Source organism: Oryctolagus cuniculus, chromosome 6 (genome assembly GCF_051225735.1).
Source record: "Oryctolagus cuniculus isolate XC-2025 breed Fujian yellow rabbit chromosome 6, ASM5122573v1, whole genome shotgun sequence".
NCBI lineage: Eukaryota > Metazoa > Chordata > Mammalia > Lagomorpha > Leporidae > Oryctolagus > Oryctolagus cuniculus.
Window position 1 is genome coordinate 42,772,789 of NC_142872.1, and position 14,443 is coordinate 42,787,231.

At 52.1% G+C, this 14,443-nt stretch overlaps 1 long non-coding RNA gene across 1 annotated transcript in view; it reads left to right on the forward strand.

Moving 5' to 3' along the window:
* The first annotated feature begins 267 nt into the window (after nt 1-267).
* Nucleotides 268-14,443, forward strand: part of LOC103347934 (uncharacterized) — a 59,526-nt gene continuing 45,350 nt past the window's right edge. Inside the window, exons 1-2 of the long non-coding RNA XR_011389867.2 lie at nt 268-404; nt 9,041-9,350. This is a non-coding gene — a long non-coding RNA (uncharacterized LOC103347934). The remainder of the gene's footprint in view (nt 405-9,040; nt 9,351-14,443) is intronic.

Here is a 14,443-nt window from a genome sequence, read left to right on the forward strand (position 1 = left end):
ACTTGGGCCATCCTCCACTGCACTCCCTGGCCACAGCAGAGAGCTGGCCTGGAAGAGGAGCAACCGGGACTAGAACCTGGGATGCTGGCACCGCAGGCAGAGGATTAACCAAGTGAGCCACAGCGCTGACCCACACTTAAAAAATGGTTACAACGGTACTGCTTGTGTTCTGTGCAGTTTACGCTAATACAAAAATCATGTATCTGCCGTCCACACTCACTCTGGTTTCCACTAACCGTGTCTACAGCATTCCATCAGCCCAGGGAGGTTTGTTCTTGCCCTCTTGGGTAAGCCGTGTTTCCCAGAATGCTCTTCACAGCAGAGCTTCCGGTTGGAGTGGGTGGAAGAGGAAGCTGAGGAGGTGGAAGGCGGAAGCGTCAGCGGCCAGCCGCTCTTCTCTTGAGGTCAGTCGCCACTCTGGGAGTGCAGAGGTGCTGGAGGCTCCAGCTGCTGCTCTCCTTCCAACTTTATCTTTCTGGCTTTGCGGTCGGGCTGACTGGGCGTCAGAGGCGTGGCGGCGTGGAGGCACCGCTGCCCGTAGGCCTCCCGGTGCCGCCCAGTCTTCAGGCCGACTGGGCCCCTCTTCGCCTCTCGTCCAGACCTAAGTTCCCATTTCCCCAGTTGTACAGGGGTGTGGCCCCTATAGCCTCACCCTCTCTCCTGAAATCAGTTTCTGTTTCCCAAAGGAACTAACGATCTGTCTTGTCCGTTTCTTTTGAAAGAGACTCCTCCTAAATTTTTTTTTAAGATTATTTATTTGAAAGGCGGAGAGAAAAAGAGAGAGAGAGAGAGAGAGAAGAATCTTCATCTGCTGGTTAACTCCCTAAAAAGCTGCAATAGCCAGAGTTGGGTCAGGCAGGAGCCGGGTGTTAGGAACTCCATCCAGGTCTCCCATGTGGGTGGTAAGGGCCTAGGGACTTGGGCCGTCATTTACTGCCTTCTCAGGCACAGTTGCAGGGAGCTGGATCAGTACTGGAGGTGGGACTTAAACCCAGGCGCTTCCGTGGGATGCAGGCATCTCAAGCAGAAGCTTACCACCTGTGCCACAGCACCCACCTCCGCCTCATCCTTTCATAAAAACTGTGGCAAAACGTATATAACATAACTATTTATCATCTCCACCATTTTATCATCTTCACCATTAAGTGTGCAATGTAGTGGAAGTAAGTAGACTCATGTGGTGCAACCAGTCTCCAGAACTCTTTTCATCTTGCAAAACTGAAATGCCACCCATTAGGCAGTCATTCCCCACTCTCCGTCCCCACCATTCTGCCTTCTGTTCCCGTGAGTCTGAAGACTCCCAGCTCCCTGTGTAAGTGGAATCACAGTGTTCACCTTTCTGTCATGACTTCTTCCACTTAGGGTAGTCATTGAGGTTCACCTATATGGCAGGACCGCTTCTTTGAAAGCTGCTAGGATTCTATTGTATGCATGTTCTACACTTGTCCGTTTGTTCATCAGTGAGCCCTTGGGTTGCTGCCACCTCGTATTGACTGTGTACAGTGCTGCTGCAGGACTTGAGTGAATGCTCAGTGTAGTGGTCCGCTGGGGTACAGTGTCATGGTTGGAGCACAGGCTTTGGAGCCTCATGGTGGAATCCTGCTACCACCCTGAGGACACACTGGGGACCTTGGGCACCCGTTAAGTGTTCGGCAAAGAAGGGCTCTCATCTCCACTACCGTATTCTCTGGAAGAGATTCTCCTCTAAAAACCATGGCCACGGGTAGGCATTGTGGTACAGTGGGTTAACCACAGCAAGAAATGCCTACATCCCATACTGGAGTACCGGTTTGAGTCCCAGTTGCTCTACTTCCTGTCCAACTTCCTGCTAATAAGCCTGGGAAGGCAGCAGGTGATAGCTCTGTTTCTTGGGCCCCTGCCACCCACACAGAAGATCTAGATGGAGTTGCTGGCTCCTAGCTTAGGCCTGGCCCAGACCTGGGTGTTTTAGCCATTTGGAAAGTGAAATAGCTGATGGGAGATCTCTCTCTCTCTCTCTCTTTACCCCCTTTTAAATAATTAAATCCTAAAAAAAAACAAAAACAAAAACACCTTGTGGTCTTCCTATTCCGGGTAGCCCTAGATCTCCCGCTTTCTCCTTGGCTGGATGCTCAGGGGTCACCCCAGCATGTTTTGGTCCCTGTCGGCCTTCCCAGGCTGCACACATTGAGCCCTGGAGCAGAGTCTTCCCCTTTCTGGGCCTCGGCACAGACTGCCACATCTACCCTCTATGTTGTGGATTCCCTGAGAACCACACCCCCTGTGGAGTTCCATGTATCCAGGGTATGCCAGCTGTCACCTAAAGGCGTCCTCCAGCCTCAGGCATCTCTAGTGGCAAAAGCAGGAAAGTTTTCTACCCAAAGCTACTCTCCCATTTGCTTTTTGACATTCTTGAGTTCCGAGCTCTGGACTCGGAGTCCACAAACCCAGGCATTTGTCTCACCCTGCATCAGGCTGTGGGTGAGTTCAGCCAGTCCCCCTTCTGGGGGCCTCCCTTTCCTCAGCTGTAAAGTACAGGAACTCTCTGATGGCCTCAAAATGCCCCTCACCCCAAAACACCCAGGTTCTGATTTTCATGTGGCTCCTTCAGTCTATGGCCATACGTTTTTGTGCCACCCATCCATCCACCATCCAGTGATCTTCCTGCAACTTCATCTTTACTGGTGTTTTCCTGATTTCAATGTGTCCGATTTGTGCAGGACAAAGTTTTCAGTGCAGGGCTTTCAACACGAACATCTCTCTTGGGCATCCCTTCCAGATCACTGATTCTCAGCCAGGGTTGGGGGGGGGGTGGAAATAGTGGGGTGTGCTCTCAGGGAATGATTAGCAATGTCTGGAGGCATTTTTGGTTGTCACAGCTGGGGCGAGGGAAGCGATGGTTTGACCCCAATTTCTCACAGAGGCCAGGCTTGCTGCTCGACATACTGCAGGGCACAGGAAAGCTCCCCCCTCGACACACACATGCAGGCGTTATCCTACCCGAAATGTCAACAACAGTAAGCCAGGTTGCGAAACTCCGCTCTAGATGAGTACCAGCACTGTCATTATTTGACTGTATCTTTTTCCAAAAATGTCTTTAGATACATAAACATAAATGTGTATATGTTAAAAACCAAAATGGACTCCAACTGCAATTTTCCTGATTCTTTTAATGATATTGGCAGAGGCATTCCAGCAGGTAAGAGCCTACCAGTAGCCAGAGTTCTGGTGTAGCAAGTGAAGCCACTGCCTGTAATGTTGGCATCCCCTATGGGCATTGGTTTGAGTCTGGCTGCTCCACTTTAGATCCAGCTCCCTGCTAATACACCTGAGAAAGCAGTGAAAGATGGCCCAAATCCTTGGGCTCCTGCACCGACATGGGAGACCTAGAAGATGCTTCTGGCTCCTGGCTTCAGACCCAACCCCAGACATTGCAGCCATGTGGAGAGTGAACCAGTGAAGATCTTTCTGTCTGTCCCTTTCTCTGTAACTCCACCTTTCAAATAAAATCAAATAAATCTTTTTTTTTTTTAAGAGCCACCACTAGAATTAGAATGTCTGAATTTGAGTCCTGGTTTTACCACTTATTATACCTGTATAACCTATCCCCTCCATGCCTCAGTTTCTTCCTCTGTCAAGTAGGGATATTCACAGTTACCTACTTCACAGTCAGCACAGTGTGAGTTGTTTATTGTTGCTTGTATTTGGGGGGGGGGCGGTGGAGGGAGGTGAGGAAGAGAGCACCGCACCCACGACATAGGTGAGGATGTAAGGACTTGGAGTTCAGTTGTGATTTTATGCAGGCTGCCAGATAAGTCAGTGGGCCCTGGTGTCAGCCCCAGCTCTCTCCAGCTCGAGCAGTGCTTCTAATGGAAATAGATGTTTTCTGTTTGCTGGCTTGTTTCTGTTTTGTTTTGCTGGAGGTGGAAACAGGTCCCATAAGAGGGAAGACAGCAGCCCTCCACAAGGGTGGTAGGAAGAGAGCCATGCCAGGCCTCATGGCCCGGTGTCCAGCCCACTCTGCCTGAGTCACCCTGAGCCCCCACCTTTCCACTGCTGGGCCTGGCTCTTTGCTGGGCTGGGAGCAGGCCCTGCCTTATCTCCAGACGCCTGTTATCTGCACACCCATCTGTGCACAAATGGCCAGCCGGCTGGCTCCTGGTCACCCCTGCCTGGAGGGGGGCCTCCTCTCAGGCCTGTGTCTGGCAATTTGGGCTGGAGCCCAAGGTGGGGGGTCTCCTGGAAGAAGAGGCCCAGCCCAGCTCCACCCCTGGGCCTTAAACCCCAGAATGACGCTGCTTGGACATTCCATTCACGGAACAGGAATCTGGGCCAGAAAACCCACCCAGGGCCCCACCCCCTCACTTGTTTCTCCTGTGGGCCTTACGAGGTGTTCAGGGTTGCAGCTCATTCCCATTGAGCAGACAGGGACACTGAGGCTCAGACAGGGGCTCTGACTTGTTGCAGGCCACACAGCAAGGCAATGGCAGCGGCACCCAGGCCTCTCAGCTCCTCTCCTGGCCTCCCGAAAGGGAAGCCCATGCTGCCCTGTAGTGGCGGCTGGAGCAGAGTCGTGGCCCTTTTCTGGGCCTGATTTTATATACATCTCCAACAGCGATAGAAGTGGGTGAGAAGGACAGGCCTGGCCTTCACACCAGAGGCCAAGGGGGCACAAGCCACGCACGGCAGACAGCAGACACACCTGAGTTCCAGGCTCACCTGGCCTGAGTTCAAGTCCCACTTTCCGCACTTTCCTAACACATCTTTGGCAATCACTTTGGTTTCCCCAAAAGAAAAAAGGGGAGATTAGAATCCTCACCCTGAGGAGGGCTGTGAGGATTACATGAGTCCATCTATGTCAAACTCTTGAAGCACAATGAGCACTCATCAACGTGAGTTACCATTACTTTTTTTTTTTAAGATAAGTTTATTTTGGTGCAAATAGCAATTTGAAATCCACGCATCATTTCTTTCTTTTCTTTTTTATTTTTTTTTGACAGGCAGAGTGGACAGTGAGAGAGAGAGACAGTGAGAAAGGTCTTCCTTTTGCTGTTGGTTCACCCTCCAATGGCGCGCTGCGGCCAGAGCACTGCACTGATCCGAAGCCAGGAGCCAGGTGCTTCTGGTCTCCCATGCAGGTGCAGGGCCCAAGCACTTGGGCCATCCTCCACTGCACTCTCAGGCCACAGCAGAGAGCTGGACTGGAAGAGGAGCAACCTGGACAGAATCTGGCGCCCCAACCAGGACTAGAACCTGGTGTGCCAGCACCACAGGCGGAGGATTAGCCTATTGAGCCACAGCACCAGCCCTCTTTTTTTTTTTTTTTTTTTTTTTTTAAGATTTATTTTATTTATTTGAAAGAGTTACAGAGAGAGGTCTTCCATCCGCTGGCTCATTCCCCAAATGACTGCAACGGCCAGAGCTAAGCTGATCTGAAGTCAGGAGCCAGGAGCTTCTTCCAGGTCCTGAACATGGGTGCAGAGGCCCAAGCACTTGGCCCGTCTTCCACTGCTTTCCCAGGCCAGAGCAGAGAGCTGGATGGAAAGTGGAGTAGCCGGACTGGAACTGGTGCCCATGTGGGATACCAGTGCTGCAGGCCTGGGCTTTGACCACTGTGCCACAGCTCTAGCTCCTCCATTACTTTTTTTTTTTTTTTTTTTTTTTTTTTTTGACAAGCAGAGTTAGAGAGAGAGAGAGAGAGAGAAAGGTCTTCCTTCTGTTGGTTCACTCCCCAAATGGCCGTCACAGCCAGGGCTATGCCGATCTGAAGCCAGGAGCCAGGTGCTTCCTCCTGGTCTCCCATGGGGTGTAGGGCCCAAGCACTTGGGCCATCCTCCACTGCCTTCCTGGGCCACAGCAGAGAGCTGGACTGGAAGAGGAGCAACTGGGACAGAATCCGGTGCCCCAACCGGGACTAGAACCCGGTGTGCCGGTGCCGCAGGCAGAGAATTAGCCTAGTGAGCCTCGGTGCCGGCCATTACTTTTATAGTAGTAGAATGCCGTAGTTGATTACAGCAGAATAGCTGCAGTGTCTGGGTTGACAGCTTGACTATACTAATTTGTGAAATGGGCTGTTTGTGTTTTTTTTTTTTTTTAAAGGCAGACACATAGATACACAGACACACAGACACACACACACAAATACACACGGAGATTCTCCACTCACTGGTTCATTCCCCCAAGTTTTTTTTTTCTTTTCTTTTTTTAAAATAAAATTCATTTATTTGAAAGACAGAGTTGGCGGGGCGGGGGGGCCTTCTGCTAGTTCACTCCTCAAAGGGCCGCAATGGCTGGGGCTGGGCCAGGCTGAAGCCAGGAGCCATCTGGGTCTCCCACATGCGTGCAGGGACCCAAGCACTTGGGCCATCCTCCACTGTTTTCCCAGGCCCATTAGTAGGGAGCTGGATTGGAAGTGGAACAGCCAGGACTTGAACCAGTGTCCATACAAGATGCGGGCACTGCAGGCAGCAGCTTAACCTGCTACACCACAAAGCCAGCCCAGCTGTATGCTTTTGAGGCTGTGCTGAGGGGCTTGGCACAGAGCTTGGCCTCAAGGGCTAGGGCAGGGCTGGGACTGCCAGTGACTGGCAGGGAGGGTGTCTGCGTGGCAGGCAGAGACAGCCGTGGCCTTTGTTTACAGAGCCCAGCTCTCCTCTGATGGATGCGGCCGGCAGAAGTCTGTTTGCAAGTCTCTCCTGGAAACATGAATCAGAGTCTGTTTGGAGTACACGTGCACGCCTCTGTCAAACATTCCCCCTGCTCTGGGGCCAGCGAGAGCAGAGTGTGTCCCACACTGTCCCCAGGAACACAGCATAGGCCAGGACACTGAGGCCCTGTGGTCAGGCAGAGGATGGACAGGCTGGGCTCAGCAGCCTCTGAGACAGGCGCCCTCCCTGGCCTCAAGGAGCTCTCTAGAAAGCAAGATAAGAGCTGGGCCCAACCAGAAACCAGGGAAGGAGAGATAAGGGCCCATCTGCTTCCACTCTTGTCCCCTCTGGCCCTCCAGGGTGCTCTGGAGTGATCTTTGAAAAATGCAGATCCCAGCTGCAGCCTTCTCCTGCTCTCAACCCTCCAGCGACTTCCTCTGCAGCAGGGTTGGGGTCATCCCTTGAGAATGGCCTTGGGTCCCATGGGATCTCACCGCCATGCTGTTGGTACCCCAGCCCCTAGTACCTCCCCTCCTCTAGCCATGCTGGGTTTCTTCTGTGTCCTCACTGAGACCCAACCAGTCCCACAGGCTCCCTGGGCCAGTGCTCCTTTCCCTGCTGTAGCCAGGCAGCACCTCTCACAGTGAGGCTGAGGTCAACTCTCCTCTCCCCCAGTTACCCCCTTTCTGTCTCTTTCCCTTGCTCTGGCCTGATGTGGCTCCCATCACACCTGTAATTGTGTGTGCATTTGTTAGTCTGTATGTTGAGGCTCTGTTTCCACCACAGACTGCAGGATCCATGCGGTGGCCTCACTGGTACAAGCCCAGCCACGTGGAAGGGTCTGAGCAAGTGTTTCTTTAGTGAAGGAATGGCTAAGCAGGAGGAGGATAGCTCTCACGCTTGGGAGGTCTGGAGACAGACAGCTGTGTCCAGTAGAGAGGGAATCAAAGGAGCCTTGTTTGGGAGGTGGCATCAAAGCTGGGTCTTGATGAGTGGGAAGATTTTGACTGGAGAAAAGGAGACAGCAGTGTTTAGGCTGTGGGTAGGCACTGGACTGAGGGCAGCTGGAGGGAAAACAGCATTGTGAGGTGCTGAGACCACAGGCTGCCTTGGGCCAGTCTCTTCAATGCTGAGTCAGTTTAATCATCTGAAATATGGGGGCAGGACACCTGTTTCACAGATGGGACATGTAAGGGGAAAATGGGATTTAGAAAAAAAGCCTTTACGGGTGGACATTTGGCAAAGAGGTTAACATGCTACTTGGGGGCTGGCATTGTGGCACAAAGGGTAAGGCCTGGGACTCCAGCATCCTATACGGGCACTGGTTCTGGCTACTCCATTTCCAATAAACCTCTATGGTAATGTGCCTGGGAAAGTAGCAGAAGATGGTTCAAGTGCTTGGAACCTTGTACCCACATGGGAGACCTGGATTAAGCTCCCGGTTCCTGGCTTTGTCTTTGTCTGACCCTGGCCATTGCAGCCATTTGGGGAGTGAACCTGCAGATGGAGTCTCTCTCTCTCTCTCTCTCTCTGTTACTCTCTGCCTTTCAAATAAATCTTAAAAGAAAAGGGGCCGGGGCCGTGGCTCACTTGGTTAATCCTCCACCTGTGGCGCTGGCATCCCATATGGGCGCCGGGTTCTAGTCCTGGTTCATCCTCTTCCAGTCCAGCTCTCTGCTGTGGCCCAGGAAGGCAGTGGAGGATGGCCCAAGTGCTTGGGCCCCTGCACCACATGGGAGACCAGGAGGAAGCACCTGGCTCCTGGCTTCAGATCAGTGTAGCTCTGGCTGTGGTGGCCATTTGGGGAGTGAACCAGCGGAAGGAAGACCTTTCTCTTTGTCTCTCTCTCTCTCACTGTCTAACTCTATCTGTCAGTCAAAAAAAAAAAAAATGGGACGTTCAAATCCTATATCAGAATGTCTGAGTTTGAGTCCCAACTCCACTTCTGATTCCAACTTTTTGCTAATGTTCACCCTGGGAGGTGGCAGGGATGGCTCAAATATTTGGGTCCCTGCCAGCCATATGGGAGATCCAGATGGAGTTCCAGTTTCCTGGCTTTGGCCTGGCCCAGCCCTGGCTGTTTTGGGTATTTGGGGAGTGAATCAGCAAATGGAAGATCTCCCTCTGTTTTTCTCTAACTTAAAAACAAAAAACAAACCCTGAGAGCTTAATGAACAGTAAGTACCGTGACTACAAATCTTCATTTCACCACCATTCCAGTCTGAAGGAGGTCATACAGTGATTAGTTCATTTTATTTATATTTGATGCTACATTAAAAAAATATTGAAACAGTCTCACATTTGTAGACAAACGCACTACCTTGATGTGTCTTTCCTGAACTCTTTGAGAGTAAGTAGTGGATAGGATGCCTCATCTCACCCAGACATCTTTGTATTTATTTCCTACCAACCAGGAGGAGCTCCTGCAAACCAGGATGCAGCCGTTGGCCCAGCCCTGCCCGTGGATCCTCACACCCCCACCTGAGATGTTCCTGGGTTAGAATCACCTGCTGCATTTGGTTGTCACATCTCTTTGGTTTCCTTGGTCTACAACCATTCCTCGGACTTTCTTTGAATTTCATGACCTTGATGTTGTGAAGAGGACCAACCAACCGCTTTGTAGAATGTCCCCAGTGGGATCTTGTCTGGTGACAAGGCTCAGGTTCACATCTTCAGCAGGAACACTGTAGACCTGATGCTGTTTCTTCCAGCAGATTTTTAAAGGTAAGGAAAGCAAGGAGCTGGGAAAAGGGGAAAGGAAAGGCAAAATGGCCTGAGTAGGAAACACTGAGATGGGAAAAAAGTGTGGCATGTTCTACATTAAGTCTTTGCTGCTGCGGGCCCTGGCTGGAATGTTCCCCTCAGCAGATAAGAGGCCCAAAGGGAGCAGGGCCTGTGAGAGGCAGTGGGTGGGGCACTTTCCCCTGGCAACCAGGATGCTGGGCTCCCAGTGTCCTCTAGGTGGCGCCCAATTCTCTGGGGAAAAGGGAGGCTCCCAGGAGCATTAAGTCCAGGGAAGGGAGCTGTGGTTTTGGAGGAGCTGATCCCTGCCAGTTTGTACCCTTGGGGGATTCAGCTGTGCATGCATCCCCTGCCTGCCTGTAGCCAAGAATGCTGTCATTTGTAGGTCACAGTACAGAGTGTTGGACCTCTGGGTTCTGGTTTTTGCCCCTGGCTTCCTGTAGAACTTGGGACAACTTTCTGGGTCTCATTTTTTACAACACTTCAGAAAGAAATCAGGATGCCAGCTTGGCTGGAGTAGGGTCCTGTTCCAGCAGCCACCCTCCCGCCCCCCATCTCTCACCCTCTTGAGATCACCCCCTTGCATGATTGCCCAGGTCTGTGCTTCAGACTCCTCTGTCCTAAAGAAAGCAGCTTGGTGTAGAATTAAAGTCTCACAGGCAGGTGAGAATGAGGCTGAAAGGGCTGGGCATTTGCATCACAGGGGGAGGGGCTGGCACCTCTCAGCTATCTGCAGTCCAGGAAGAGAGGGTGAGAGAAGGGAGTTGGAGGCCTTGGTGGGGCTTCCCCCATCCCGCCTGAGAGAAAGCAGCTCTGGGCACCCGCTCTCCAAGGGCTGTCCTCTGGCTTCTCCCCAGGTGTCTCTCTTCCACCTAGAAACCACAGCACAAGGGTCTGGAGCATGAAGTCCGCTCTCAGGTTCCCCCTTGGCATGGGAAATGACTTACCTCATTGTGCCTCAGTTTATTCATCTGTAAAACGGATCCCACAATACTTTTCTCATAGGCAGATGGAAGCCACAACTACCAATTAAAATGCTTCCATCTACATCTCCTAAAGCAGAATAGACATCAGAGAGGCCTGTTGACCCAATCCTGGGGGAGGAAGGGACCAACAGGGTCATCATCATAGGTAAGGGGCCCCTGGGTGCTTTCTGTGTGACACACCCTAATCACCCTTCAGCCACAGACAGTGAAGCAGTGCCACGCCCATGAGTTGATGTGACCCTCACCTTCTACCTTGATTGGTAGGGAAACTAAGGCTTGGAAGGGAGATGTTGATTGCCCAAGGTCACACATCCAGCTGGCAGCAGAGTCCAGCTACGGAGCACAGTGGATACCAGGAAGAAATCATTCAGTCTCGGCTCTGCACCTTAGTCTCTGTCATGCTAAACTGTGCGGACTTAGGAAAATTACTTCACCTCTCTGAGCTTCCATTTCTTCATTTATCCAGTGAGGAGAGCACACAATTGTGGTACAAACTAAGTAAGACAAATAGAGAAAAATCCTAGGTGCCATCTGGTTTGGGTTTGTTCAGGGCAGCAAACACCTTGGCTGGTTTTCAGCAACCATATTAGGGGAGTGGAGATCGGTCTTTTCTCATCCTGCTTCTTGGGTCTCACTGGTAGGTCCTGCAGGCTCCCTCTCACTCCCACATCACTTCTGGCTGGACTGCAAACTGTTTGAGGTCAGTTACTGGATGGGGCTTTCTCCCTGCCATCAGCTCAGCCAGCAAAGCAGCACCTTGCCCTGAGTAAGAACGCAGCTCAACACTGGAAGTGCTTGCTTCCAGCCAGTATACCGCTAAGTGCTTTCTCCGCCTCTTTTCATTTAATCCTCACCCGCCCCAGGTAGGAGCTACTATTCTCCCCATCATATGGGTGACCAAAGTAGAGTTTAGCATGAGGACCAACCAGTCCCACGGGCCAGGCTGAGGGTAAAGCAAGCAAGGCACCCTGGGCAACATTTCTAGAGGCACTGGGTTTCAGGGTTTTGCTGGGACTTGAACCCAGGCCTGTAGGGCACACTGCAGGCTTGGTTGGCAACCGATTGTTATTTGTAGAACACACGGTGCCACCAGGAACATTGAGCACACTGACTCGTGGTGGCTGTCACAGACTGTCACTACCCTCTGTGGAGTCTCAGTTCCTCTTCTCAACACACAGCCCCATCCCTGTAGGCTCCCCTGGGTAACAGTTTTCAAGCTCTGTGGCTCAACTTTTATCTCCACCGTCAATGCCACACACCCATTCCTGTGCACCAGAGGGAGCTGCTGCCAGCCCCACTCTGTGTGTTATAGGATGCTGGGTTGCCTTGGAGCTGTTCTGTTACAGGGTGGCAGCTCTGCCAGCTGCATGCGGAAGCAGCACACAGCCTCAGTCCTGCCTGAGAAGGCTTGAGAAGCATTATCTCCAGAGGTTGTTGAGAAAGCAAACTGCTTCAAGAGGGAATCATGAGCGTCAGTTTTCCCCCTTCCCCTGCCCTCCCCTCCAGCCCTTTCATCTGGACAATAACAGCTCCTGTCTCCAAGAAATCATTCCTGCAGGTTCCAGCTGGGCGGCAGGATTAGACCTCAGGGTGGCAATTAGCTGATAAGGCGATGACCTCACCCAGAGACCGGCTAGCTGGAGCCTGCCCTGCGAAACCGTCCCCCCTGCCCCCCAGACTCTTTCCATGGAGTTAGAGTCAGGGACCCTGCTTCAAGGACTCGGGCAAGCCTCTTCTCCTCTCCGAGCCTCTGACTGCCCATCTGTGAAATGGAACGTGCTATGATCTGCATGAGCTTGCAGACAGCGCCAGTAAAATGCTGAGAAATTGGTGAGAAAGCAACCCTGGCAACACTGCATTGCTGCCCATGGAAAACCACAGGACTGGATCCTTTCCTGGAATATTCCTGAAGGACCACAGGAGGAAGGCAGTGGCCGGTGAATCTGATGGATGGGGCTTCTGATCTCTGACCCCTTTTCCCATGTTCACTGGCTGTGTGCTCCTGAGCAGGTTGCCTGTTTCCTCCCGAGGAACAGGCAATGGCTGTGCCTTTGCCCTCCTTGCTATGGTTTTGAGATGCAGGAGACATGAGGTGGGAGAGCCTAGTGGTTAAGACAACAGGCTTCAAATCAGGGGCACCCCGTTCAGGTGCTGCTTTGGCCATTTGTTTACTGTGTGCCCTTAGGCAAGCCACTTAACTTCTCTGAGCATCCCCAGCCTCCCCCCCCCCCAAAAAAAAAGACAAGAGAATGTGGGGACAATGGTGTCAGCTTGAGCAAATCACTCCGCCTTCTTGAATTTGGTCTCATCATTTGTGAAGTGAGCCCGAGTCAGCCTTGGAAAAACAGAGAGCAGCTCCTTGGACTTCACACGCCATGCTGGAGCAGAGGCTGAGTCCCATGAAGATTCTTTCTCTCCACGTGCCTCCATTCTTCTGCTTGATGTGCGGTTGCCCAGTGAAGCCAGCTTACCAGCTGTGTGACCCTGGGCCTCACTTTCTGCAGCTATAAAATGGGGTGATAATAGTCCTGCCTCATGGTTGGAGGGCAAAATGTGTTTGTATATTGGAAGTGCTGAAAACAGCACCCGACAGGAGTGCTCAGTGCAGGTACTTTTCCATGTGCTTAGCATGTCGGAGCACTTGCTCTCTCTTCATGTAGGCTGTCTTTTTGGCTGATGGTGCTTGGCGGAAGTGTATGGAGAAGGTGCATGGGGAACAAGGAGGACCCCAGGGCCTGGCCCTGTCTCTTCTGTGCTCAGCATCTCTGGCCAGTCCTCTCCCTATTCAAGGCCCATTCTTCCCATTGGTGGGATGAGAGGGTGACCCTGAACTTTCCAGAATTCCAGGCCCCAGGAGAGGGAGTGGGAGAGGGGAGCGTTGTGGGTGGGAGGGAAGTTACGGGGGGAGGAAGCTATTGTAATCCATAAGCTGTACTTTGGAAATTTATGCTCATTAAAAAAAAAAAAAAGAATTCCAGGCCCCAGGATGGCTTAGTCTCCAGGGAGGGCTTCTGAGGGGACCCCTCTTCTTGCTGGCCCCCAGGAGGTTTGGCAGGGTTGGGGGCCCACCATGGCAGCCCCCTTTGTCTCTCTCACTCCACAGCTCTGGCCCTGAGAGAAAGCAGACCCCAACCCAGGCCATCACATGGGCTAACCCTGCCCTGGGCTGTGCTGGGTACAGGCAAGCCAGCTCCCACCCAGGCCTGTGCACATGATCTCATGAACTCTCACACAGATAGACACAGACACACACTGACCTGGATGCACAGGAAAGGCCCACGGCCACATTCTGAAACCTCAACACCTCCCTGAGACAACCGCAGGTGGGGCCCCTCCCACCCCGCCTGGACATAGAAGGCCCTGGCCTGCAGCATTGCACACCTTGGTCTAGGCAGATATTCACTGATCCATTAAACCCATGAGCGCTTCATGGAGAGCTGCCTGACCCCGCCCAGACCCCAGAACAGGGCTTCCCAAAGTCCAGAGCCTCAACCTCTGTGGGCACGAGAGAGTCTTAGGTGCTACCAAGTGAGCCATTTGAATGCCAGTAGGTACGAATTTACATTAACTGTGACTCAGATGAAATGCAGCCAGTGCTTACAGTGATAGCATAGAAATAATCAAACTTGCCCCTTTTTTAAAAAAAAATTACTTTTTAACTTGAAAGGCAGAGTGACAGAGAAAGAGGGAGAGAGAGGGAGAGAGGGAGAGAGGGAGAGAGGGAGAGAGGGAGAGAGAGAGAGAATCTGTTTTATCTGCTGGAGAGAGAGAGAGAGAGAGAGAGGGAGAGAGGGAGAGAGAGAGAGAAGGAGAGAGAGAAGCTGTTTTATCTGCTGGAGAGAGAGAGAGAGAGAGAGAGAGAGAGAGAGAGAGAGAGGCTGTTCCATTTGCTGGTTTACTACCTAAAAGGCTGCAGCAACTGGGACTGGTCATGCTGAAGCCAGGAGCCAGGAAGTCCACCCAGGTCTCCCACATGGGTGGCAGGGACTCAAGCATTTGGGCTACCATCTGCTGCCTTCCCAGGTAGGATCCAAGGCAGAGCATCAGGGACTTCAACCTGTTCTTTGACATGGATGTGAGCATTGAAGG